This window comes from Haemaphysalis longicornis, unplaced genomic scaffold (assembly GCF_048455015.1).
Source record: "Haemaphysalis longicornis isolate Haplotype H1 unplaced genomic scaffold, Haemaphysalis longicornis Haplotype H1 scaffold_3, whole genome shotgun sequence".
In the NCBI taxonomy this organism is placed as follows: domain Eukaryota; kingdom Metazoa; phylum Arthropoda; class Arachnida; order Ixodida; family Ixodidae; genus Haemaphysalis; species Haemaphysalis longicornis.
Genome location: NW_027526335.1, coordinates 100,291,104 through 100,318,058, shown reverse-complemented (window position 1 = coordinate 100,318,058; position 26,955 = coordinate 100,291,104). Strand labels below are relative to the sequence as shown.

The 26,955-nt window shown below is 45.1% G+C and overlaps 1 pseudogene across 1 annotated transcript; it reads right to left on the bottom strand.

Annotated features, from left to right (window-relative positions):
* Positions 1-1,845: 1,845 nt before the first annotated feature.
* LOC144175352 (uncharacterized) lies at positions 1,846-14,436 on the bottom strand (annotated as a pseudogene). The gene is made up of 4 exons (XR_013323638.1): positions 14,167-14,436; positions 9,243-10,096; positions 6,665-6,716; positions 1,846-2,738 (listed from the first exon to the last, which is right to left on the bottom strand). The product of XR_013323638.1 is annotated as an uncharacterized LOC144175352 (transcript).
* Positions 14,437-26,955: the final 12,519 nt, after the last annotated feature.

Below are 26,955 nucleotides of genomic sequence, written 5' to 3'. Positions count from 1 at the left end.
ACAAACACAAAATGCATCAACGAGATTTTAAGGAAGATATGGGCCCTTATCGGTAGGATGACCATCCAAACCGCATTGTGTTCCTGTGACCAAAGGTCTTCACTTTTTGTTTTTGAGAAGTGAAATGTTTATAAGTATTCATTTTGCACGGGTCAAATTTGGGTGAATACGTCGGCAGTTTTTACGCATTTCAAGTTGATGAACTCAGTTTCGTCTCCATTAGCTGTTTACAAAATCAAGGAAACACCTAGAAAGAAACAAAAATCGGAGTAGTTGGTGAGGAGGCAGAGGAGGTGGAGAGTTCTTTATGTACAGACCAAACAAAAAGTGAATCAATATCGGCATACAATAAATGGAAAGAAATTGAGACTGTGTTGAAAGAGAAAGTTGAAACGGTAACTAGCTCGAGGGAGAAAGAAATGTACAGAGATTGTATATATATATATAGATAAGGCGGATGACACATTGAAAGAGCAAGAGAGCGAGAGAGAGGGGGAGAAAAGGAGGCAGGGAGTGAGGGAGGGAGGGAACGGTGTAGATACACAGGTGAACACAGGGAGCGAGGAGAGAGAGAGCTGAGAAATAAATCGAAACACTTCTTACAGCAGAGTCTGCAACTTCCAGTGAGGATGAAACAGTGGGAAAACAAATAATTTACAAACGAATATAAGAATGACATGCCCCCGAGTACGCAGATATACGCGAGAAAAAGAAACGCAAGAAAGGAGGAAACCCTGTACCAAAACAGAGTAATAGAACACCTAGTATCTTAAGAAACGATGTAGTACCACAGACGGGTTTGCTTTGAAACATCACAACTGCCATCAGAATCACAACGCCCCATTCTCAACGTAACAACTCTCCAGCCACTCCTGGGGCTGAAAAAAAGGGGACATATTTCATTTTTCACGCAGCCTTGACATAGGTGGCTCATGACCACAGAAAATGGCAGAGCTTAGCTCCATTTCTCACGGCCGTCACCCCTCGCAATCGCTTCTATTGGTTAAATGAGAGCAAAGCGCTTGCAATAGACAAAAAGCATTTAATGGTGTTTCCGTCATCGAGAATACTGACTGGTGAATTTGTATATCCTGTTTTATACAGGACAATGCAAGTTTATACCCCCTCGAGAAGTGGTTTGCGTAACAGACCACAAGTTTGCCCAAATTGTTCTCACACCAAAACTTTCGGGAAGGGCCAAGCTCATGTATTCTCGGAGGTGGCTGAGCAAGGTTGATATCTGCAGTTTCGCACGGAATACACCTAAAAAGACTATAATAAAAAATAATTAACTAAAACTTTGATGGTCTTTAATGCGACATTTCTTGAGCCTTTGTTTCTATTCAGAAATTGAAGTAGGGCTTTCACAAAGTTTGTGCAGTGTTTCAGGCAGTTGGAACAACGTACGGTCTTAAGTATAGCTGAGCAAAGCTTGCCGTTTACACGACTGAGGTGCGGAAATTATAATCTTGGCGCAGTTGTTTATTTGCACTGCACTGCGCCTGTGCTTATCAGAACGACTCTTTTAAGAATAGCGCAGCTAGAGGTCAAGTATGTACATTGTTTATTTCCACGTTGAAATTCTACAGTTTTTGTTAACGGGGGATAACATCTGTTATCCACTCCTTGCGTATTTCCTGTGACGCACAGGGCGTTACTGTTTTCATCACAGAATTTATGGATTCACATTTAATGATTGATTTCAATATTTCCACCATGTTAACGCCCACAACACGTAAAACAAATTTGTGGCTCTAAATAGGAACACTCATCGAGAAAACGGCTATTTTTTTCATTTAAAGGTTTCCTAGGACGGTTTCGCGTGGCCTCTTTTCCTATGCCCTTTTACTCAACCTTCCCATTTTTTAATGGCGCACCGCTATTCTTTTCGCCGACGTGAGTGGCCCCTTTTGTCGTTGTTGGTCGCTGGTGTCGGTTGGGGTATGCCTTCACGTAGAAGTTAATGAACAGGCCGAGAACAAGGAACGTCTGCACGTTGCCAATGTACACTACGTGTCTCGGAAAGCCACAGTCTACAAACAGTGGTATGGACATGTGCACGATGATGATGAAGAACTGTACAATTTGTAGCGTCGTCAGGTACTTTTTCCACCACAAATATTTGTGCATTCGGGGCCCGAAACTCGCCAAGAAGTAGTAAGTGTACATGACTATGTGCACGAAGATGTTGAGTGCCAGACCCAGCGCTGGCTGTCCCTCGGGGGCGAAGCGCGCGTAGAACCATATGTTGACCACCACGATGGTGTGGTGAATGACGTGGAGGTGAGTCACCTGGTTGAACTTTTTCCGTAGAACAAAGAATACAGTGTCGAGGAGGTCGGCGTAGCGCCAGGCGATTAGAATCCAGGCATGCTTGTAGTATTTGAGGTGGTCTTGGGGGAGTATCCTGTTATTCCCTGGCACCATAGACTGTAGGATCCGCCAGGTAGGTAAGTGGGGATGAGGAGGACCACCAGGGAGACGCAGCTGACGAATACCATAGTGATGTTGTAGATGCGAATGATGTTGATTATTTGAAACGGTTCCTTGTTCTTCATCCATCTTGGACCTCCAACCTTTGCGAAGTAGAGGTAAGCCACCAGCACTGGAAATACGAAGAAAGGGTTGAGAACAACGGGATAGTCTCTTGTCCTGGGATCAGATATGGAGTGGAGCTCTTCAAGAAGAGTTGTCGGGCTCAGGCTCAGCGCCATGCCGCTCCGGCGTCCCGGGACGACCTGAAAAACATGACACCCATGAATAAAAAATGCAAATTATGAACAGCTAAGAAAACTGCAGAAACGGCTGATTAGAGTCGTATATCCGTTGGGATATGTTGCGGTGAATTAGGGCTTGGCGAGGACTAATGAAGCATTACCACAGAGCCCAAGAATAACCTTTAGCGGAAGCGTGAAGCTATAGGTAAAAAATCATTGGGGAAATTTTTTTCATAAATTGGCTGCTTCTTTAGCGCTTGGCCTGTCTTTTGACATTTCGGTTAATCAATCAAAGTTAAAGCGTAGTTAGCAATGTGAAAGAAAATCTGGAATTAGTAAATATGTAGAGTGTTTCGTGTGAATGCTTCGTTAAACTTTAACACAAAAAAATGTCGTTTCAAGAATCGGCATTGGTTAAAGTTGGTTCGAGAGCTTACAAATAAGTATTATTAGGATAACATCACCAGTGAAAAGAATAGTACAATCACTACTTATTCCCAAAATGAAATTGCGAAGCAGACATGTGGCGTCCGGAGAGGCACCTTAAAACGAAAAAGAGCTAGTCCGAACACCCTTATGGCAAAAAACCACAGGTATCACGCGTAGTGATAGTAAAAGCAAACGAGCATGGCTGAGATTCAGGCTCACATGCATAAAAACCGCCATGCTGTTTATGGAATGACATTATAAAGCGCGAATAACACATGCACGATACACAAAAAGTGCCGCTGCCGAGGGATCTTACAGGAGCCATGTAGACAAAACACAAGTTTGTTTCATTCGAAAGATTTAGTGTTTTATCGTGCCCCCGCGCTAGTCCGGCTCCAATCGATGCTTCATTCAGTGAAGAATTAAACAGCTGAAGCCATAATTTTGATTCTCCCGCTGAATCGTGTGTTTCGTGATGTCTACAATAGCGTATCTAGGACAAGTACTATTTGTGCCTGGATAATGTTTGTTACGGTTGAAAGTGCTCATTTTGTGACACATTGGGTATAATCGACAAACAGAGTTACCGAAGACATTGTCGCTTATGCCAGTTTGTAGGACAGTGCAGTCAACGCGTCGGACGGCTGGGCAGCTATAACCGGCATAGTGCGGGCATTACGCACTGGTGCTTCTATGTTTACGTGTGCGTTTGTAACTTCCATTGTTTACCCCACCAATTTTACTGTTTTAAACAGTATTCATTAAATTTAAGCGCAAATAGCTCGTTCTGCACGCTTATAACCCCTGTTCAATTTTATTTGAATTTTTCTGTTCACAGCCAATCGCACAGCTGCCCATAATACGTCCTAGGTTTTAGGGCGGGAAATCAGGTTGGGAGTCCCACGGCTATCCTTTTTTTCCTTAATGATATAGCGTATTTGACTGAAATTTTCCTTGAATGTGGTGTCAGCGCTATTATAACGAATGCAATCTTTCGAATGAACCAAACTTGAATTTTGTGTGCATGTTACCTCTAAAGGTAGCCCACGAAGATATGTGTACAGAAGGGGGAAAGAAGATAAAATTCGGAGTTGTTGCCTGTTCGGGCTAGCGCAGGATAGAGACGGCGGGACACAACAGGGAAACTCCATGACCTTGCTGTGAGTATCCTACTAATAATATAGTACTTCTAGTAGTAGTAATAATATATCAGTATAATAATCTATCAGTGTAATAATCATGTAATAGTAAGGAATCTTTGTTTCAGGTGCCCTGGAAATACTGTGGTTTTAGTGCCGGTTTCCTTGCACAGAACAAAAAAAAACGAAAGATATCAAAATGCCTCACAACAGCAAAATACCACGTATATAAAAAAAGAAATTTTGGAGCAGAAACAACTGAAAGAAATTTCGAAATGATCATGAAAGGCCCAATGCAGCACACCACGCCGCTCTCTCAGTTGGCGAAAAAATTATATTTAGTGGCAGTTTATAAATGTAGCGGCAGTTCATTTTTCTGTCTTTATTTTAAATTTTTTTCTTAAAAAGAAATGCGGCGCTGGGAATTTTTTTATTTCTAATTTATAATATGCAACCCATCTTGAATCGGCGAAAAAATTCCCCATTTTCGTAGTTCAACGTTAAATTACAGGCATTTTCCTCTGCTTGAATAGCAGAGCTCTTGCAACTAGTATTTTTTTACATTGCAATGTTGTAAACGGCTCACTCAACTGCTTGGTTTATGTGATCTGAGAGCACAATATCACTCGTACAATTTATTTTAACTTAAGTGTATTAAATATTTGTTTGATTGTTTCGTCGAGTGCGGAGGTTTTTGTGTTGTATTGCTTTTTCCAACGTTAGGAATTAGATTTAGGTTGTCAAGTTATAGCTTTCCGTTTTCGCTTTTGTCATGCTGGCTATGTTGACGACCGTTATCCATCATGCGCTTCCTGGTAGTAAGTTGATGTTGTGATTAATCTGCATCACAAAATTTTGTTTCACTGTCGCCTCATGGTTATCTGGCTGATGTTTATAATAAAAGTTTTGTTTGGTTTCTTTCATGTATTCCTATTCCTTTGCCGTACGAAAATCTACCGCATGTCCTCGAAAAATACCTTTTGATTGATTCATTCACAACTAGAATACTTTTGGGATCATTAATTTGATTATAAGGTTTAATGTGCCGTATGCTACAAAAGGCGATGAGGCTCGCCGAGTGGAGGGCTCCTGATTAATTTTGACCATCTGGGGATCTTTAAAGGGCGCCGAAATCTCGAGCACACTGGCGTTTCCGCTTTTCGTCTCCATCAGGACAGCGGCCGCCGTGTAGAATCGAACCCGCGTCCTTGGGGAATATTCTTGTCGTGCAGACACAAAGATGAATCAAGTAAATATATGAAACTATGGGTCAAGGATGCAGGGAGTCTAGTACAACGATCGGCAGACATTGCTAAATATTACGAAGTATACCGACCTGTTATTTAAAAATCAGTAAACTTCGCAAATACGTTTTACAACGAAGCTTTTCATGGGTAGGCTCAGTGGATTTTTAGTGTCCGTAAACAAATCTCCGCGTGTAAAATTCGGTTTCTCACATTTATGTAAAGTCATCAGGGGTTTTGTAGCACAAGGCAATCGTCTGTGCCTTTGACTGTTGTTGTTATTGTTGTTAGTGCTCTTTCACTAATGAACCAAAGTCTTTGAAGCGCAAGGCGTTTCATATAACGAGTCGCTCATGTGGCCGGTAATATTTCTTTGTTTGCGCAAGAGGTTCCATTTGTACGTTTGTTTATGATTGAAAATCAGCGCGAAAAAAAACACAAAAAGGGATCCAGAAGTAGACAGGACTGCGCTGCACTCAAAACTGGTTTATTTTGAAGAAAACACTAGTAATATACATAAATCAATCTCCCACGTGGCGGTAAATTGTTACAACGAATAAACAGAAACAAAAAAAACCACGCTATTGCTCATCTGTCTGCACAAATTTAATATATTGGTTTGCGTGGTCATGCAGCGGTGTCACTCAGATAAGCGTATTCTCGGTCAATCAGCACTACTGAGGGCATACTTATACATCGGTCGTCAGATCGTCTGACTTGAAAGGCCTCGATAATTTCCCTTGTTGTTTAATCTCTGTGTTTCGACAACACAGTGGTTTCTTTAAAGACCGACACACAGCCGTGTGAGCTGCAGTATTTTACCTGGTGACTACGCGGGTTCCTTTCAATGAACGCTGGTGCTCCGACAACCCGGTGTTCAGGCACCTCCCGGTTTGTCCCACGTATATATATTCCACACCGAAGTGGCAACATATACAAGACACCCGGTGAACATTTCACAAATGGCTCTGAATGATTTATCAGGCACACATTTTTTGTCCTTGTATTCCGGGAAGCTAATCTTCGGCCAACCGTACTGCAGAGTTTTCCTAATTTATTTGGGGCCGAGAACACCACGCCGACAGCGCACCTTTCTGCCATGTTTTTTAAGTTATGAGAGAGGCAGTGATTATACGGTATCACAGCGGGGTATCTTTTTCTTTGCATTGGCCCCTGCGTCGCGGAACCTGCGGAATAATTGCGGAACAATTAGCACTGTCAGTAAAGAAAGAAAAAGATTTCCACTTGGAGCCATTTTTCGTGGTTAAAACGCATAAGCCAGAAGCGTCTTTTCCGCACAATTGCTACAGAAAGACATACTTGGCAGTTGGCGGGGTCCTCATTTTTAGAGGACCAGCTCCGGTCCCAGCACCTGAATGACCCGTATTTAATCCTTAATTCAGACGCCCTAGTAAAGTATCTTGAATCGTCGAACCCCGGAACATGCAAGGCTACGAGCATTGATGCGCAATATTTGTTCTACATGATCCCTCACGATGAAATAATGAAATCACTAAAACTGTAAATCACTGAAGAGAACGACGAAGTAGACTTCATTCAAAAGTGCCGTGTATCAGTCAACAGGTTTATGTAAATACTAGAATTCTATTTGAAATCAAGGTTTATCAAGTGGCAAAATAAATTTTTCGTTCAAAAACGAGGGGCGTGTATTGGTTCAAAGGTGGTTCCTATGCTTAGTAATATATTCCTCGGTAGGGTTGACAGAAATATCGAAGGAAATGTATGTGGCTTGGCAAAAAATATTTTCCGTTATGTAGATGATTTTGTAATAATTGTTGAGTATGTAGAACTGAATGTAGAAGGCCTTTTAAATGTGTTGAGTGAGTGTGGTCTCGGATTGCTGTGCACATTTCAGCTGCCAAAATTAAACAAACTGCAGTTTTGGATTTGGAATTAACCTTCACTAACGGTCACGTATGCTGGTGTTACTGCCGCAGATCTCACAAACCCGTCCTAAACTTCACATCAGGTCATTCCAAGGTAATAAGAAAAATGGCATCGTGTTTTCTTCACTACGCTCAGCACTTTCAAAGTCATGTGACCATAAGCTGAAGGGCAGCTTCTCGAACCAGATAAGTAGACTGCAGACGGCAGGCTACCCTGTCAATGTTATCGTCATGGTCGTGCAGAAGCTACTTAAATGGATGAAAGGCAAAGATGCGGCAGGTTTCGCAACGCAACCGCCAATGCAAAGGAAAAGATACCCCGTCGTGATACCACACAAGCACCGCCTCTCTCATAACTTAAATAAAACGTGGCAAAAGGTGCGCTGTCGACGTGGTGTTCTTGGCCCCAAATAAATTAGGAAAATTGTGCAGTACGGTTGGCCGAAGATTAGCTTCCCAGAATACAAGGACAAAAAATGATTGATTGATTGTAGGGTTTAACGCGCCGACGCAACGCAGGCGATGAGGCGCGCCGTAGTGGAGGGCTCCGGATTAATTTTGACCACCTGGGGACCTTTAACGTGCGCCGAAATCTCGTACACACGGGCGTTTTTGCTTTTCGCCTCCATCAGAAAAATATGGTCATTATAACTGATAGATTGTTATATCTGAGATCGTTATAAGCGGGTACTATTGTATACCAAAATGCCTTACCTAGCTGCAGTAGAGCGCTTTTTTTTTAAATATAACCGTCTTGACCACATAAATTAAAATTAGCATGAAGATTGAAAAATAACAGATGAAAAGCACTAAAAATTTTGAACTACCTAGCTTGTTTAGTTGCAGAGGAAAAACGGCCCGACATTTGGGGAATTTTCAAAATTGGGAATTTTTAATAAAACAAATACGCTTTGGCCCCAATCACGAATACCATAAAGTTTCTGATGGTATTGAAAGTCTTTACATAAAAATAACTAGGGCGATAGCTGCAGTAGGTTTTGTTTTATAGTGTGAGAAGTTTTAAATTTCCTGCGAGCTTTTCAACGTGCCAAGGACCCGACCTGACTTTGGCAATTTTTTTGCGGAAGGGAAATGTTTTTTTCACAAAGTAATTTCCCATGTTTTCCCCATGTGCACAAGGAGCTATATATAAAAATGTTGTGTAAATCAAATATGTCGACTGGACACGCCCGCCTGATGTCTCGTGAAAACACCCTTTTGAGCAAATTCTATTTCGTTGGGCCCACTGCGACTGCACACGAGCGACACGGCAAAAACCAGGCTCGGCAACAACGCAGATGATTTCCCACCTCAAGCACACAAGCTTGTTTAAAAAAGCCTCGTGTTTTCACGTTTCTGCTTTGCCAAACCCGACCATTGCCGACTGTTAGGCGGACCAAAGAAACACATCTGCGTTCGCACAGCCATTGCTTCACGTAACCTGTCACCGATTGCACCGATTTCATTTGCAGGCCATTGTGTCGCAGCAATAGAGTTGAATCCTTTCCTTAAAAACGTAAACATTCAGTCGCAACATAAATGTTTTTGTAAGTAGTATACTAACGTGGGCTTCAGACAAGGTCAGAAAGCATTGTTTCCTTTAATTATTTTTCAAAGATGTAACTTTTTGAGAATAAACAGAACACTCACGGTACATTTATTGCATATATTTGTGCAATGTTGCTTTTCCAAATTGGACTTCAAGAAAAATGACGGTAAGATCCGTTCGGAAATCAATGGAAACAATAGAATGTGAAAATTGATTCCTAGCTACTGTACTTTGTTGCTTCTTGTCTACACGGTTACTTTTTCTTGGCGTGGTTGCTCGAGAACTTGGATTCAGCCGTTGAAGAGTTGCGGTTACCCATGTACGACCTGATGTAGAAGTTGATGAATAGGCACAGAATGAGGAGTGTCTGTGCGTTCGCAATGTGGACGACTCGCCTGGGAAAGCCACACTCGACAAATAGTGGTACGGACATATGCACAATGATGATCAAGAACTGAACAATCTGGAGCGTCGTCAGGTACTTTTTCCACCACAGGTACTTGTGCATGCGGGATCCGAAACTTGCCAAAAAGTAATACGTGTACATGACGATGTGAACAAAAATGTTGAGCGCCACGCCCAGTGCGGGCTGGCCTTCAGGCGCAAACCGCGCAAAGAACCAGATGTTGATCACGACGATGGTGTGGTGGATGACGTGTAGCTGAGTGATCTGGTTGAACTTCTTGCGGAGCACGAAGAACACAGTGTCCAGGAGGTCCGCGTATCTACACGTGATGAGTATCCATCCGCACCTGTAGTACTTGAGGTGATACTCAGGGGAGTGGCCGGTGAGGCCTTGGCAGAGAAGGCTGTATGTCCCACCGGGAAGGTAAGTCGGGACGAGGACGATTACGAGCATCACCATGTTCACGAGGACCATGGCGACATTGTAGACACGGATGATGTGGGTGATTTTGAATGGTTCCCTTTGCTTCATCCATCGTGGTCCGGCGACTTTGACGAAATAGAGGTAGGAGATGAGCATGAGAACCACGAAGAAAGGGTTCAGCACCAGCGGGTAGTGACGTGTCCGGGGATCAGAAATGGAGTCTAGCTTATTCAGCAGCGCCACTGGGTGCCAACTGTACCACATCTTTGTCCAGGGTTTAACCTGAAAAATACAAAATTTATAGTTACGTTTTTTTGTTTCCTGTTAAATGGAACAGACGTATTTCTTTTTCTTGGTCTTTACTACGCTAATAGCTGTGGAAACTGGTAGTATGCATTACGAATCCGATTGTTGTTTCTTTATATGTACCACATCAGCTTATTGTAAACGTGTGGTTTTAAAGATGGCGCTATTCATTGGGTGGGACAAATTTAACATTTCAAATGCTTTACGGCGCCAAATATCCAGCCTTATAATTCCGGCGTATCATAAAAGAAGCCGCCTATGCATTTTGATGAAACTGGTGTCGGTAGACAAAATGCAGTGTACCGTCACTGAGGCACGCGAGGGAGCAGCGGCGGCCATTTTGTTGTTTATCAGTGTTGCCATATTGCCGCTTCTGCGGCCTCACCACTCATTTGGACAGGGTCATTTGTAAACAACATTGCCGAAGACGCAGAAACACGGCATCTTCGAACACACTTCTGCAGCTGAAATGGAAGGAAACTTAACATTATAGTGATTAGAGATCTTCTAAAGGTTCGGTTATCAGTACTTGGTGGCAGAATAAAAGACACCATTCGCTGTTCTTGGCAGAGCGGAAGGCTTCCGGACGGACCGGTCAGTTACAATTTTTTCGGATTCGCAAGAGGCCTGTGAGCACTTTTTGAAGAGACGAGTAAGCTACCGTGCACTCCGTGTACTCCTCCAGGCTAAAGGCGGCTTACCCGAACTCCCTAAGCACCTACCTAAGATCGAACACACGGTCCGGGGGGGCCGGCGCACTCGGGAATAGAGAGTAACATAGAGTCGGAAAAGGTAGCTCGAGGCTGTACTATAGACCGAGCGCCGGGCGATTCCGACCTCAAAGAACCCACCCCACCCCGCCTCCCTCCTCCCCCCTACAATGGATTGCTCGGTCACGTTGGCATATTATGGTGGTATTAGAAAAATATAACCACCACCACATGAAACCTTTGCGAGGGCCGAAGACACCGACTGCAGACAACGGCAGAGGCACATACCAAAACTTCAATATACTCAGCAGTATTTACTCGAGTCAAAGTGCAGACGCGTACCCATTGTGTAAAAAAAAAAAAACACCCTCCCCCACATCAAATGGGAATGCAAAAGCGCAATGGCTGTCTCCATATCAGAAACACTTAATGCGGAGGAATGGGAGGCACTACTGGCCAGCGACTGCTGTGAAGACCTGATCGGTCTGATTCAGCGGGTACGCAAAGCAGCAGAGGCCGTTGGAGGCCTGGGCCAAGGGTACCCCCATGTTGACCCCGTGAGGAACTATAGCACGTAGAGTGCTGCCCAACCGCTCAAAAAATGATAATAAGCGTGTTCGCCGTCCCAATCCCAGGGCAGCAGCTGTCGTGTGCAAAAAGGCGTAAAAGGACAGACTGAAAATGAAATAAATGCCTCCCTGCGGCAGAAAAAAAAACTGCTAAGCGCGCTCTCAAATGCCCTGACTGCTCCCGGAAAGTGTTGATTCTGGGTTTAAGTCCGTTCTTTTAACAGCGGCACTGTTACTGACCGTAAGTATGCCGTTGCAGAAAAAAAATACCAAGAAAATGCCGAGCGCTCGTGAGCGCGTTCTTCGCGGCGACCACCCAGCGTTCTCGCCACGCCCAGTGGCTTTAGCAAAAATAAAACTGGCAAAAACCCTGAGGAACGATAAAATGGCGAGTGCTCATGTGCGCGTGCCCCGCAACGATCACCGAATCCCCGCCTCGAGCAGTGGATTTCACAAAAAAAGCCCCAGTGCTGTCGTCAAGCGCAACCCCGCATATACAAAAAAACTCCAGCGCTAATGCTTAAGACGAAAGTACACCCTACCATTGTCCCTCAAGAAGAAAGTGTATGACAGCTGCATCTTACCGGTACTCACCTACGGGGCAGAAACTTGGAGGCTCACTAAGAGGGTTCAACTTAAATTGAGGACGACTCAGCTGGCAATGGGGTGGAAGACGATAGGAGTAACATTAAGGGACAAGAAGAGAGCGGAGTGGGTCAGGCAACAAACGCGTGTTAAGGACATATTACAGTCGAACACGGATATATCGAACACGGGTATATCGAATTATTGTCTATATCGAACTCATGAATTATCCCCTTGAAAATTCTGTGTAAAAGTATAGGAATTCGTACGTTTATATCGAACGGTATTTTTCCCGACATCGGGTATATCGAACGCCGCGCGAGCTGGAAGGTGCTCTTCGGTGGTCGCTGCACCCCCGATTTCCGCGGTCGCTTAGTGCCTTCGCCGAAACCCGACAGGGACAGAAGCCGGGGCCTCGGACCGTCACGCTTGCCTTCTCATGGGTAACTGCTCGGCAAACCAATCCACCTGCAAGGTCGACAACATCGAGCTGAAGTTTCTGCCCCCGAACACAACAGCCAGGCTGCAGCCGCTCGACCGCTCCACTAAGTCACTCAAGGTTGGGCGCAGGAGACGACTCTTCGATAGTCTTTTGATGAACCTCCGCGTGGGCACCAAGCTTAACGTTGACCAGCTGGGGGCCATACAAATGAGGACGGATGCCTTGGACAGCGTAAAGCAGAGCGTGGCCAACTGCTTCCGGAAGGCAGGCTTCGTGACGGCCGAATTTTCGGAAGCTTGCGAAGACGGCGACGACGACGAAGAGGGCATGGACGACACGTTTCAAGAGCTGTCGTCCCTTTTACCGGCTGCTGTTCCAGCCGGAGTGTCTGCCGCGACTTCGTGAACGCTGACAGCAATGTTTAGGCTGTTGCGAGCGCCGGTGACGAGGATATCGTAGCTGCGGTTGCAGGAACCCAGGCTGATAGCTCGAGTGGCGAAGATCGTCCGGACGAGGATGTGGCTACACGATCGTACTCCACCGGTGAACTGGCGGCTGCGTTCAGCTTCATTCGACGTAGTTGCGGCGACATGGAAGGAAGTGGGCTGTAGCACCTGGATATCCTCGAGAAAATCGAGACAGGCGTCTTTAATTCCATAAACAGGACGACGAAGCAGGCCAAGATCAGTGATTTCTTTTCACGCAAATAAAGCATCCTGTTGCGTCGTTAGTGCGGAATTAGTTGTCATTCTTGAATGGGCCGATCGGTAAATGGTCGTCCGCGACAGGTGAGGTCTCAGAGCCCATATTTTTTATATCGAATTTTTCATATATCGAACTATTTCGCGATCCCCTTGGAGTTCGATATATCCGTGTTCGACTGTAGTAGAAATTAACAGAAATGGACGTGGGCAGGGCATGTAGCGCGAAGGCAAGATAACTGTTGGTCATTAAGGGTAACAGAGTGGATCCCTAGAGAAGCCAAGCGTTGCAGGGGGTGGCAGAAAGTTAGATGGGCAGATTAGATCAAGACGTTTGCGGGGATAAATTGGTCACACTTAGCACAGGACCGGGGTAATTGGAGATTAATGGGAGAGGCCTTTGCCCTGCAGTCGGCGTAGATAGGATGTGATGATGATGATGATGACGCCTTGATTTGTAGAGGTCACTGCAGCTGCCGCACTCTCTAGAAGCCATTATGAGTCACACAGACAGCGGAATCGCTAAGGCTTTTGAGAAGCCATCATGGATAATTGGAGATGTGGCCGCAAGAGTTTCACTCCTTCCTGAGATGACTTGCTGATCCCTCTACCGCTGCTTCCCGTAAATGGCTAAGAGCTATTAAAAGTCCACATTGCTGAGGATGACTTAGCATCCACCATTCACAGAGAAAAAGAAGACGACCTTTTCGAAACATATTGCTGATCCCTCTACCGCTGCTTCCCGTAAATGGCTAAGAGCTATTAAAAGTCCACATTGCTGAGGATGACTTAGCATCCACCATTCACAGAGAAAAAGAAGACGACCTTTTCGAAACATATTGCTGATCCCTCTACCGCTGCTTCCCGTAAATGGCTAAGAGCTATTAAAAGTCCACATTGCTGAGGATGACTTAGCATCCACCATTCACAGAGAAAAAGAAGACGACCTTTTCGAAACATATGACGACAATTACTAGCACCGCGGCAATGCAAATAAACAATGATACTGAAACTTAACTATCTTCCAGGAAATGCTCACCTACAACAGCTTCGCCATTCAAGTCCTGCGTGTGGGTGCAAGCTTCCCTGAATTCTTATAGTCGGGCTGGTGGCTCGGTATATCTTGTGTTGCTCGCCACGTCGCACCGACGTCGTCGCTTCCGAGGTAGTCGTGCGCATGCGCAGAATCTTCTTTTGCTGCACCTGTGCAGGCAACGCAGCAGCTCTCTCAACCTAATCAGGCGTGGTTTTAAAAATCCTAGGAATTGTGGCAGCAAAAAAAAACTGCTTAGCGCACACTCCAATTCCGTGACTGCTGCAGGAAAATGTCGATCCGTGGTTTCCGTCCGCTCTTTATGGGCCTCGTGCGCTTGTATGGTGGCGCCACTGATGTGCTGTGTACAGCGCAATCTTGCGGGCAACAGAGGCATAATTTCTGAAGTCCGTGAGCAAACGACGTCCGGAGGATAGTATTCCGCGCAGTACGATTATTAGAAGAGAAAGAAGAAATGACCGCTCTTCTGTTGCCATGCGATACGAACAGCCAAACGGTACTTTATTAAATAGAATATGGTTCGCAATGGCGACAGGAAAGCGATGCATCACACAAAAAAACAGTATTAAACCAGCGCGGGATTGTCTCCGCGCAGCGCGCGGTCGCGCCGCATTTCGCAACAGCTTCCACTGAACACCAGCAGCGCCGCCCAAATAAAAGATAAAAATAAAAAGACGGAAGCCCGCTGCAGGCATGAAGGAAAGCTTTTTTTTTTTTCATGAGTGCAGGAGTGTGCATCTGTATGTGCATCGCCTCGCGGAAGCGATAATGTATGTCTGAGGGAGGGAGGGTGTGATCGCTACACCAATGGAAAATTTCTTGTGGGGCCGCCGGCCCCCGAAGAGCATGAAATAACGGCATAACGTCCCAACGGCGCCAGCAACGCCTTGGTTGCTGTGGTCGCTTTGGTGGATCTGATTTATTGAGCCTTAGATCAGAACGGCTGGGTTAGAACTGCTGGCATAACCAAGCAGTTGGCGGACAGCTTATTGTGAGGAGAAGACCGACTACGCGACTTCATGGTGCTTGCAGAAGCGAATTTCTTCCATGTGTACACTCCACTGTGCCTTGTACATGTCAGGAAGTGATTTGATGTGTTGGGTTTGTGTGTATATTGCGACACCAAGGATAAGCGGCTTCAAGAGCCCTAAGATTGAGGTTTGTAGAGGCAGGTATTTGAAAATGCCAACTGCTTGAGTAAACTCTACCTCAAACTGCTGAAACTACGATGAGTTCGTTGGGTAGGCTCATAAAAATATCGCAATGCTTTTTGAAGTTCTTTCATGTGTTTATAAACGCGTACTTAATATGCGAATAATTTTGGACGTAGATGCGCGATACGAGGCTTTCACGAAAGCCTCTGAACGTTTATTTACCTTGTTTATCGCTCGACATAGACACGGGCACAGATATGGTAGATCGCACAACAGGAGCTTTAATTGTGCACGAATGATTCCTCTCGCATTCGGAGTGGCCTTGATAAAATAAGGCCATTTTGAATAATGGAGATTGTTTCAAAGCGGACAGAGTTGTACGTGATGTTTGTGTGACTACGCTGGCATGACTACATGCCAGCGTGAAGTTGTGCTGGTGCAAGTTATCTTTGTCAGCAAAAATATTTTGCGCAACAAGCCCCACTTGAACTCGTTTTTCAAACGCAAACTACAAGTTGTACATGTTTGAGATATTTGAGAGTCCTTTCAATAAAAGTGTAGATGCGAGTCTACGAATTGTGGCTGGTGTGTCCATCTGTTTACGGTTGTGTCGCAGTGTAGCGTGAATATTTACGTTTCTGTTTTCATTTTAAAGCTTCATATTTTGCTGGTATGACTACGTACAATTCAAGCATGCATATCCGTGGGGTGTGCCATGTATTTTCTGATGCGTGCACAGATGCGTGCACACCAAAGGCTATTTGAGGCGCTACAAAAATATGCACTGGATACACGGCATTTTTTTTGCAGTGGTCTTGCGCCAAGTAGCGTGCCCATACGCAAACGCATTTATGGATCTGTTCTTTTTTATTTCTTTTCGGGTACTATGTGCTTCGTGAACGTCGGCGTCGCAGGCAGCTGATCCGTGTACTGTCGTCTGCTTTTATTTTCTAAATTATTTTGGCTTGTATTCCCGCACAACTCGTCAGCGTAATATTTCTATTATTATAACAATTGTGCATTAAAAAAAAACGTGGTAATTCTTGTATACTTATTTTACGGTTGTTGTTTAAATTAAGACGCGTAGCGAACTGCTGTATATGTTCATTTTGTTCTTCACAAAAAATTCCGGCGCCGCTCCCAGGTGGCGCCACATGTTTATTTGAAACTGCAGTGCACGAATCCCATAGTCAGGCTGGCGGTTCGGCAGATCTGGTGTTGCTCGCCAGGTCGGTGGAGGTGACGCAGCAGCTCTCTGAACTGAACCAGGCGTGACTAGCACGATTCGAGGAACTGTGGCAGAAAGGAAAACTAGTTAGCGCAAGCTCCAATGCCGCGACTGCTGCTGCAACCATTGCCAACTGTACGAACGTATTCGGAATTGCGCACTTCGTTGTTGCAAGACCATTGCGCAAAGGCCTGCTTAAAAGCGCATTTTTATTGACACTGTTTTTTTTTTTGCTTTTTGCGGATCACATGTCTACCGTTAATTATCGTTCATGGCGTAAGTCGTCGGTATGCATGGGCTGGTATCCTTGAGGCGTAATCCATTCACGCTTCCTACTTAAGGCAGGAAAAAATGAAAAGTGGACTTTACGTGTTGGGCCGAATGGCTCGATACAAATTGCGCATAACAAAGATAATTTTTGATGATTAGATTCAACGCGCCGACGCTACGCAAGCGATGAGGCGCACCGTAGTGGAGGGCTCCGAATTGATTGGGAGTGCCTGGGCAAAGAAAATAAGCTTTGCGCTAGCAAGCTCGAAGTTACTTACACAGACGTGTAGCAGTATTTTTTCGACTAGTATATTTGCAAATAACCAAGAAGCACTTCTATTATTACGAACGGGATCCTGCAGTTCGGGAAAGAGATATACATTTATTGTAGTAATGAGTTCGATAGGTGTGCAAAAAACTGCTACATTAATGCACGAAGCATTTCCATCGACTACGAATTGGATTATGCACTTAAAAATGTATGCACAAAACTGTCTAACCAAAAGCAACTTGGTTGCTATATTTACCATACATTTGTAATTTACGTATTAATCGCACCTAAAGAAAAGTATATGGGCATTGACAGTACGTCGCTCAACAATGTAATTTTATATGTCAAGTGTTTATGTCAAGACGCCATAAATGTAACGGAGATGTTGCAGGGGTTTAAGTGCTACACCATATGCACAGCTTGGATTTAGGTCCGCGCAGATTACTCTCGAAGCGTAGCTCTAGTGCCCCCGCTAATTCCGTTGTACGCCTATACGCCCTCTTAATCTGGTTCCATGTAAGTTCCAGTTAAACGGGGCGATCCACATATTTTTATCTGGATCTAAACGAAGAATAACTGGAACGAGAGATATGAGTGGATCTTATCTGGAACTGTCCATTTGTTTTCTTTAGGTTTGTGGTTATTATGTGGAACCGAATAAATGAGGGGATGCGCTGTCGGCCGTTCCAGTTACTGTTTCACTTATGTCCCAGTAAAAATTTTGGACAGTGCTTTTGTATATTTTTTGCTCGTGTCTTGTTCCACATAACTTTTGCGCTGCAGTGAAGTATGCACTGAATCCTGCATTAACTGGAACAATGAACCACATAAATATTTGACGCGCTTTGGCGCACAAGCGCACGCACAACTTAAGCACTTGCACGCACACGCCCACAGACATAGATACAGACACGAACGCACACCCGCGCACCCACACATACACACACACACACATGCAGTCACACACGCACACACGCACGCACCGCATAACATTTAATAAACTTCGTCGATATCTATGGAACTGTCTTAGAGCAGTTTACTTATATAAGACAGCTAAGACATATTTTTAGTGACGTTATTTGACAGAAAAAAATATGTCCACTGCTATAACAACACCGTACAAAGCATGAAAGGTGCGAGAAAAGGGTATCATAGCGAAAATAGAAATTCCACGAACCCCTTTCAGGTTGTCTGCGGCGCTCAGACCGCTTTAGTGAATATCGTCTTTTGCTAATTGCAGACGTGCAGTACGTCTGAAATCACGAATGACTTGAATTTGAGAAGGACCAGTTGTCCTCAGGTTCTCCTTCTGCGTTTGGGACAGAGCCGTGGTAGTGCTGAAGAATTCATTTGGCTTTTGTGGATACCTCATAAAGAAATATATATAGTTGTTGAGACTATTGCATGTTCTGCATTTGGGTTCACAAAGCGCCGCAGAAACATTGTTTCTTGCTCAATGCTCATCCATCAGCTCGCTGTGTTGTAGTACGTGCGCAATTTTAAGTGCTTTACAGGAACGTATAAATGGCTACAATCTGCTGTAAAATAGGTACTTAGTTCACGTTATTTATGCCCTGATGCGGTATATACATAGTGTTAACCGACTGTGCCGCATTTTACACTGCACGCAGCATGTCACGCATGTAGTTATATATGCTTGGATGTTCGTTAGCATTTTTCGTCTCGTGCATGCTATTAAGGGTGACTCACTTGATCCAATTCATATGGGACTCACTAATTCATGACGCAAATTCATGAGACTTACTAATTCGAAAGCACCATGTACCGATTAAAGAACTTTTACAAATTCACAGAAATGACACTAACGACCCGGTTTGCTTCTTCTAGAAATACAGTAGACCCTCGTTAAGACGAACTTGGTTAAAACTAACGCTGATTAAGAACCACAACATTTTTCTCTTGTAACGTCCACAATGCAATACACCTCCGCTTAAGACGAATTTCGGATAATACGAATACATTTTTACGGTCCCTTCGGGTTCGTCTTAACGGGAGTCTGCTGTATATCATTTCTTTGCAGAGATAAAAAAAAACAAGAAACGCATTTTGGTTTATCCAGTCTTCACTGGAAGGCGCTAGCGGTCTACCATGCGAGAGTTTTATTCCTTTGTTTCAGTAGAGAAGCGACATATATCTAAAATAAGCAAACTAGGCCGTTCTGAATGTCGGTATGTATTTGTAAAACTATTCGTATCGGTGCACGATGGTTTTTAAGTCCGTTGGTCATGACGTAGTAAGTCCGATATTAATGCTAACAGGTGAGTCCCTTTTAATTTCCACAAGCAAAAACAAAAGCCTGTTTGCAGGGAGCGGTTGACTGGGTGAACGGAACTTAACTTGGACAACTAAATATACCACCTGATACCTGCATTATTTTGTATGTATTAATGCTGAAATGACATTGTAATTCCTAATTATGCTGTGCAGTAACGGCAAAAATGTGCAGAGTTAACTTGCTGTGGTTGTGTCTTGTCATAGTAATTGAAGTTCATTGAATGACCCGCCTTCTCCAGCTGCTTCCCCAGTTGCTGTTTTCCTGTAGTATTGGTGTTCAGGAGGGAAAAGGGCTGGGAAACGGGCCGATGTATTATTACTTGCTAATTAGCTGTAAGTAGCTTTATATAACGTGGGTATCTAAGAGCGTCGCAGTATATTTTATTGACTACTGAAAGGCTTGTTGTCAAGAAAAGCAGTAAATGAAGCCACGCCCTTTTGCGTTCATTGTAAACAGTAACGCAGAAATTGTCATCCAAAGTTAAGCTTGGATATCGCACGCACAAACGGCCCTCCGCGAGAAACAACTTTAGCCAGTACTAACGCGCTAACGCGGCTATTATCTGAGCTTTGTTTCGGCCTCAGCGGGCGTAAACGTCCGCTTAGACGCATATGCCCGTTTTCCGAATCAAATATATGCCATCATATGTGCCGAGTTTGTACGAGCTCTTATGCGGGCGCATCGCCAAAGCCTCCGCGAGAACGAAAGTTTGCCGAAACCATGATAAAAGACCGCCACTCCAGTAGCGCATTTCATGCGCATGCGTCAGCAGCAGCACGGCAGAGCTGTTTTTGCGTTGATTCACGGTACAGTGGGGCTGCAACGGGTACGACGACGACGGATGAAAATCGGGACTGCGTCAACACTTTAAACGACAGCAGCGCTCCCATCTTCCAGGATTCCCTCCGCTAATTTTACGATCTCCCGCATGCAGCGCCACCAGTGGCATTCCCAAGCGGGTTTCTCAATTGCTCGCGCGATGCGCCTGATATTTACTAAAGAAATTCTCGGTCACGCTGGCGAGAACCGTTAGCTTAGCGCCGTTAGAACTTAGCAGTTTGATTGGGTTGATTGCAGCGTGCAACTGCGAATTTTTTCATATCCCCGGGCTGCATTTCCTGTTCGACGAAGTGGAGTTTTGCCAGGAGGCGCAAAAAAGGTCAGTGCTGCTTATTTATGTGCTGGTAACGGTTGTTGTTCAGTGACATCCTTGTTAACTGCGTCCAATAAACATACCGCTTATCTGCCCGTTGTTCGTGTGTCGTCGATGCTTGTGGTCGCGGCGTGTAATATTTTGTGTTGGAGAAACGTTTGCAGCCGTAATTTACCAAAACTTCCGTGTTCGTGGGTCAGAGTCGGCTAGACATTTCTGACTGCGTACGTTAGCTATTGCTATAAGGAAGTTGCTGGTTTGCGCGTTTCATGATTGGATGTTCCCTTACTGTGTGGCTTTGCTTAGTTGTATACGCCTCGAGCTTCGCGATCGCTGCGCCGCCTGTCGCCGCTTCTCCGCGGTGTTGACGGGATGTGCGCTGCGTGGCTGATAGGGGCTCGTGCAGTGTTTTGGTTCTGTTTCGCTTCTTTTCGCCTTTCCGCGCCCTAAAAAAAACTTGTTATGGTGACGTCTAAAAGCAAAGAGTACGTTTAGGTCACTTAAAAAGCAGCTGCGTCTTCGTAGAGCACGCGATCGCCTGCAAGAGTTACCCGGGGACGCGGTTCTGCGCGCATCGTCGCCGCTCTTCCGGGCGTCGGCGACGGTAGCAGCATATCACCCCTGTCACCTCCAAATACATCAGGCACAAATGAATTCTACTGTCGCCTCGTTTAGACCTGATACTGGCTCAGTGAGAGGTTGGCTTCATTTTGCAGCGTGGACAACGAATGCGGCTTTGTTTTGAATATATACGTTGCAGAAAAATATGTTTCGGGCATGTGATTAGCCAATCCTGGGCAATAACTTATGCATTTTATAAGAATATAGGCCATGCGAAAATGTTAAGTATATGTCAAGCCTGTACGTATATTTCAAGTATATTTCAAGCCCCACACATGCCTTATAGCAAAACCAAGGCAATCTAATATGACACCACCGAAAAATACATGCTGTGCAAGTGCGGAATAAAAATAATAGCTCTAACGGAAATGAAAAAAAAAATACAGTGCAGCTTCTGACATGCTAAAGACGTTCGAGAAAAATTAAGCCAGGTAGGGCTCACCAGACCAACTATACGCGAAACGCACCGCTATTTCGCGAGACGTAGGGGGGGGGTAGGGGAGGAGGACGCTTTGTACAAATGCGGAGCGGAATCAAGCAAAGAACATTTTGGTAATCACACACGCAAATGTCGCGTTCACTGTCGTTTTGTTTTTCGTCTTCAACAAACACCTGATTGTTTGGCGGACGCATTTTTGGAAGTATACAGGGTAGGCAGTTCGCAAGCGATGAAAGAGTGGGGTATGTGATACGGCCCTCTGATTTCAGTTTCTCCTTTATTCTGCAGGCTCCCTGTGCCATGTGACGATATTTCGAAGAAGCGTTTAGTCGCGGACGCCGATTATATTCTAAGCCAGTCTGAGCGCTGGTCGCAGAGGATATAAGTAGCAGACGAATGTTTGCGGGCGCTCACCTCACGACAAGACGACTCTTAGTCGTGTGCTGACCCCCGAGTATAATTCAGCATTATGCGTTGTACTTACGTTGAATATTCCCGAAATTAACACACACTGGCTTGTAAATGGTGGTGACCAATATCTGAGGTATATTATTGGCAAAAGTAACTGGCGTGCTGTCAGGTATGAGTGCTCCGCTGAATATGTAAGCGCACAAAACTGGTTTACATCGTAGTCGTATACCCGTAGCATGAACATCAGAGGAACGGGTGGTTATAGAGACCCTGCTAGTAAATTCAGGGCAGTGTAACTACGATCAGGTCTATGCATACGCCGGTTCCGCGACGCTGGCCTGTGACACACACGTGGCGCTTATACAGACCGAATATACCACACTAAGATCGCGTCAGAAACATTTACACTCTCGTAAACACACCCCATTTGCGAACAGAGTGCCTGCTTCACATAAACATGAATTTCCAACGCCCGCAAACGGTAAATCTCAGTCGTGAACATGCCGCAAAAGCAGCGGCGACAGTCGGGAGCGGGACGGAGACTCCCGCGCCTGCTTCCGAAACGGGCCGCTAGGGGGATTTCAGTGGCGCCCCTACAGGCCGCGCTCGAGGCGTATATAGGCCTCCTGCGCTGGAGTTTTGGCGGCATGCAGCGACCCTAGCGGCCGACGCCTCTGGGTAGTACAAAAGCAGACGACCCTCGCAGCCCTCCATGTGTTTTCAATTACAAGCCAGAGTGAAAGTTGGTTGTGGCGCTTTGTGGTGTGTTTAAATGACTGCATACTGTATGAAATAGCCCTTAAAGTAGTTGCAGAGGCCAAACAAAATAATATCCACTAAAAGAAGCCGATTTGTCGGCTTTCTTTTAAGCGAGCTGTCGTGGTGGCCGCGGCGTAGGACGGTATCGCCAGGTCGGGTGGTTTAACTGTTTGACGACAGTTGCAGTTTTTTCTTCTTGCGTGCGGTCGACAAAGGAAAGTTCACGAGTAGCATAAACACGGAGCGCTGCTCATCCTATATCCTGAGGTAACTGCAAAAGGTTGCTTCAGCGGCATCATGCAAGCGAACGCAAGAATTGCGCAGCCGACTCAGCTGACACTGCTGGCCTGGCACCGCCTTTGAAATGAATGGGAATTTTGTTTCGTATTTTCGCAAACTAAATGATCCTTGCGTAACGTTTTGCCGCACGATTTACGAACGGCAGGGTACATGTATACTAGCGAGTAGGTGGGGCAATAGCGCCAAATAAACAAATTAAGCGCTATTAAAGGACGCACAACATGCACCAAATCACACGCCCGCTGCCTGCAGAGAGGATGTACTTCTATAACATCACATAACACAGCCGCATACACGGCGCGGGGCCCCGAATATTTACATACGATCATCACTTACTTTGGATTTCTAGTGCAGGGATCGTCGAATCTGAACGCCGACACGCCAGTTTTGACTTCAAAGGGAGTTAGACAGCGAGACAAGAACAGAGAATTGGCGTCCTCCAGTTGAATTTCCCCCCCATCTTCACACTTCGACAGATTATTGTCAAATATTATTAGAAATTCGCTGAATTTTTTCTCTTCGCATTCAGCCCCCCTCTCCCCCCCCCCCCCCCCCCCCGATTCGCCGTCCAGCCCTCCGCCGTGTCGGCTGCATAGAACTCGGCCGTTGCTGACCCTCATTCTAGGCTATTAAGTGCGAACTGGGAATGTATGCTGCAAGACCGTAATTAAGTAAAGTGAGAGCAAACAATTGAAAGCGAGCGGCCTCTCAGTTCGCCCGACCACCTTGTTTTACCGCCTCTAATTTCGGAATGAGAGAGAAGTGATTTGGTGGAAGAAAGGAAAGGAAAGTGCACCGGGGATAATATTGAGCTCAGTATAGGGAGCTCACCTGCGTACAACCCAGTGCGGTGGGGAGGAGAAGAAGGGATAAAAGACTTGGGAGGAGGCTAGGGGTGGAATAGAAAAGGTGTGAAAGAGAAAGACGGGAAGAAAGAAGAGAGAGACAAGAGAGAAGAGAAAAAGAAAAGAAAAGAGGGGGGGGGGGGGGCATTTCATAGGCAATAATTTCGGAATCGCAAAACAGATTTCACGCTTCTGACGGTCGCGGCATTTTGTCACTGAGACACGCAACAAAACGGCAAGCTAACGCTGCACCATGTATTCGTAACGGCGACGCAAACGAGCACTGTTTAATGAAAGTGCACGCATAGCGTGTAGGTACGCAAAAGAGCGGCGCACCGCAGCAGGCGAGCCTGCGGTCCGCCGGACTCGCTAGCTTTTTAAAGCGCAATCATCGCCGATTGCGTCACTCTTCTTTTTTGATCGGCTGTTTTTGAGAAGTCTTTGTCACCTAGAGTATTAGTTTAAACTAGAAATTTCACTTAAAATTTCACTTCGTACGAACATCGATCGGTGAACCTGCGAGTAGCAGACGCCGTCACGGTCCCGGCACTTTCGTTGGCGCTGTAAACGTGTTTAGCACTGCAAAGCTTTTTCCCCTAATGCCTAGTTCACCGCTTAAATAGACCGGACGCGTCGGGGATGAGCTGGTGACCACGTCGCAAAATAATTGGGAGCGTCGAGCTCATTATGCTTCTGTCAACACGGGATCCTATGGGACCCGCGAAGCTTTGTACTACCCGGAAGTACTGCCCGGAAGCCCCTTGCGCAACGCCCCCTGGGCAGCGCAGGCGGCCTATTGACGGTTGCTGTGTAGTGGAGTTTTGCCAGGAGGCGCAAAAAAGGTCAGTGCTGCTTATTTATGTGCTGGTAACGGTTGTTGTTCAGTGACATCCTTGTTAACTGCGTCCAATAAACATACCGCTTATCTGCCCGTTGTTCGTGTGTCGTCGATGCTTGTGGTCGCGGCGTGTAATATTTTGTGTTGGAGAAACGTTTGCAGCCGTAATTTACCAAAACTTCCGTGTTCGTGGGTCAGAGTCGGCTAGACATTTCTGACTGCGTACGTTAGCTATTGCTATAAGGAAGTTGCTGGTTTGCGCGTTTCATGATTGGATGTTCCCTTACTGTGTGGCTTTGCTTAGTTGTATATTGACGGTTGCTGTGTATCTCTGCGGTAGCGAATCTTCTCGGGTTAGTCGCTCGCGATAATCGCGCGTGCACACGTGTACAACTTCCAAGCAAGTTTGTCGGAGCGTCCATCCTTAGATTTATTGGTATTATGAAAACTTGCGTGGTAATTGCGGTTTTGTGTTAGTCTGCTGAGTAGAATGCATTTACTGTGCTAACCAGACCGGGAGTCTTCGACCTTCCCCGTTGCGCGCAAGGTAGACGCTATTTCGAGTGCTGTTGATGTGCTTTCAAGGCGTCATCTTACGTTTATCTGTTCCATGTTTCATGTTTATGTTCCATGTTTCTTCCAATTCCTTTGACCAATTGAGATGATCTATTTTACATTGCCTGAAGTGTAGAGAAATGGAAGGGACAGTTGTTGTCTTAGCAGTACCGCAGTAATAAACGTTTCTTTTGTAGAGGGGAAGAAATGTGGAAACACGCAGCGGGTATATAGAAAGTGTTCTGCCGTTTCTATGCTGTTAATGTCAGTGGTAACTTGAGACTTCAGGATAAATATCCAATATCCATAATTAGTGGTTGCTACTTCACGAACCGCGTTGGAAATAAGCCACTCTTGCATTTTTATGCCGTCAATGTCGGTGGTAACCCGAGAGTTGAAATAATTTCCGACATCGCTCAGGTGATAAGTTCTTTCATCACGATGTGCACCCAACATTAACCCATTTCTGTGCTTCTTCGACCTTAGAAAATATACTGGCAAAGCAGATTGCTACATTCTGTATTCGATCTGTATAACCTGTCCAGATGCAGACTATGGCTGACTGTGCAGACATTTGTCTCTACACTGGTAGTTTGCGACAATTGTTTTCCTTTGTCTGAAGAACAGAAATTAAAACGAATTATTTCCATTCCTTACATATACCTCTGAAATCATGGCTGTGGCGTTCACTGTGGCTGAAGACATCTTCTGCATGCCGAGGCGTCGTCGTGACAAGTGTGGCAGATTATGAATACATTGTGGAAGTCAAAGCCACGAAAGAGTGCCTCTTGAGTGTTGCGTATCATACAGACGTTCCCCACTCCGCATGGAGCAATGACAGGTGAGCCTAAAAATGTTCAAATATTTTTATATTTAAAATTGTTTCGCCTGAAAACGTTACCAGGGCTTGTGCTGCAAAAGAAATTTTAGCACAACTAATCAGGCATTGTACGAGATCTTGTAGTACTCCCATAGAGGGAAGCGTAAATTTATGCTTCGATATTTTTATACTGTTTTTATTTTCTAGGAAATAGGGTGGACCGGGACTTAAAAAAATGGAACAAGGAATGCATACTGCCATTTTCCTGGTTCTTGAAGGCGTGTGTTCACCGTTCTTGAAGGTGTGTGTTCACAAAAAGGAAACACATGAAAGCCATTGTACGGGATGAAATCATTGCATTCTACAAGTAAGTACGCACTCCCAGTTCTGGAACTTTGATGGTCCCTTTTTAGGTAGTTGCAATATACGTAATGGCTTCGGAACACCATTTCAGTGACAACTTGACCTGTAGGTGAAAACGACAGTAAAAGATTTTGGGAACACGTTGGCAAAACTTTCCTGGAAATGCACTCCGAGGAGGCCCTGCCAGGAACTCCTGCAATTTTATTTAAGTTGGGTAAGTTGGCATTTTATTTTTGTGGGACTCAATTTATGGTAGTGTTTATTGAAGTTGGCATTTTATTTTTGCGGGACTGAATTTGTGGTAATTTTTTTTGTAGCAAAATCTTACTGGTAAAAATAAATCGTGAACTCCAATATTGGGAAATACCTTCACATTCAGCCTGTTTCGGATGCTGCAACATGTGGACAAAAAAACTTTTGCAAACAATTTGCTTTCACATTGAGAGTTGCT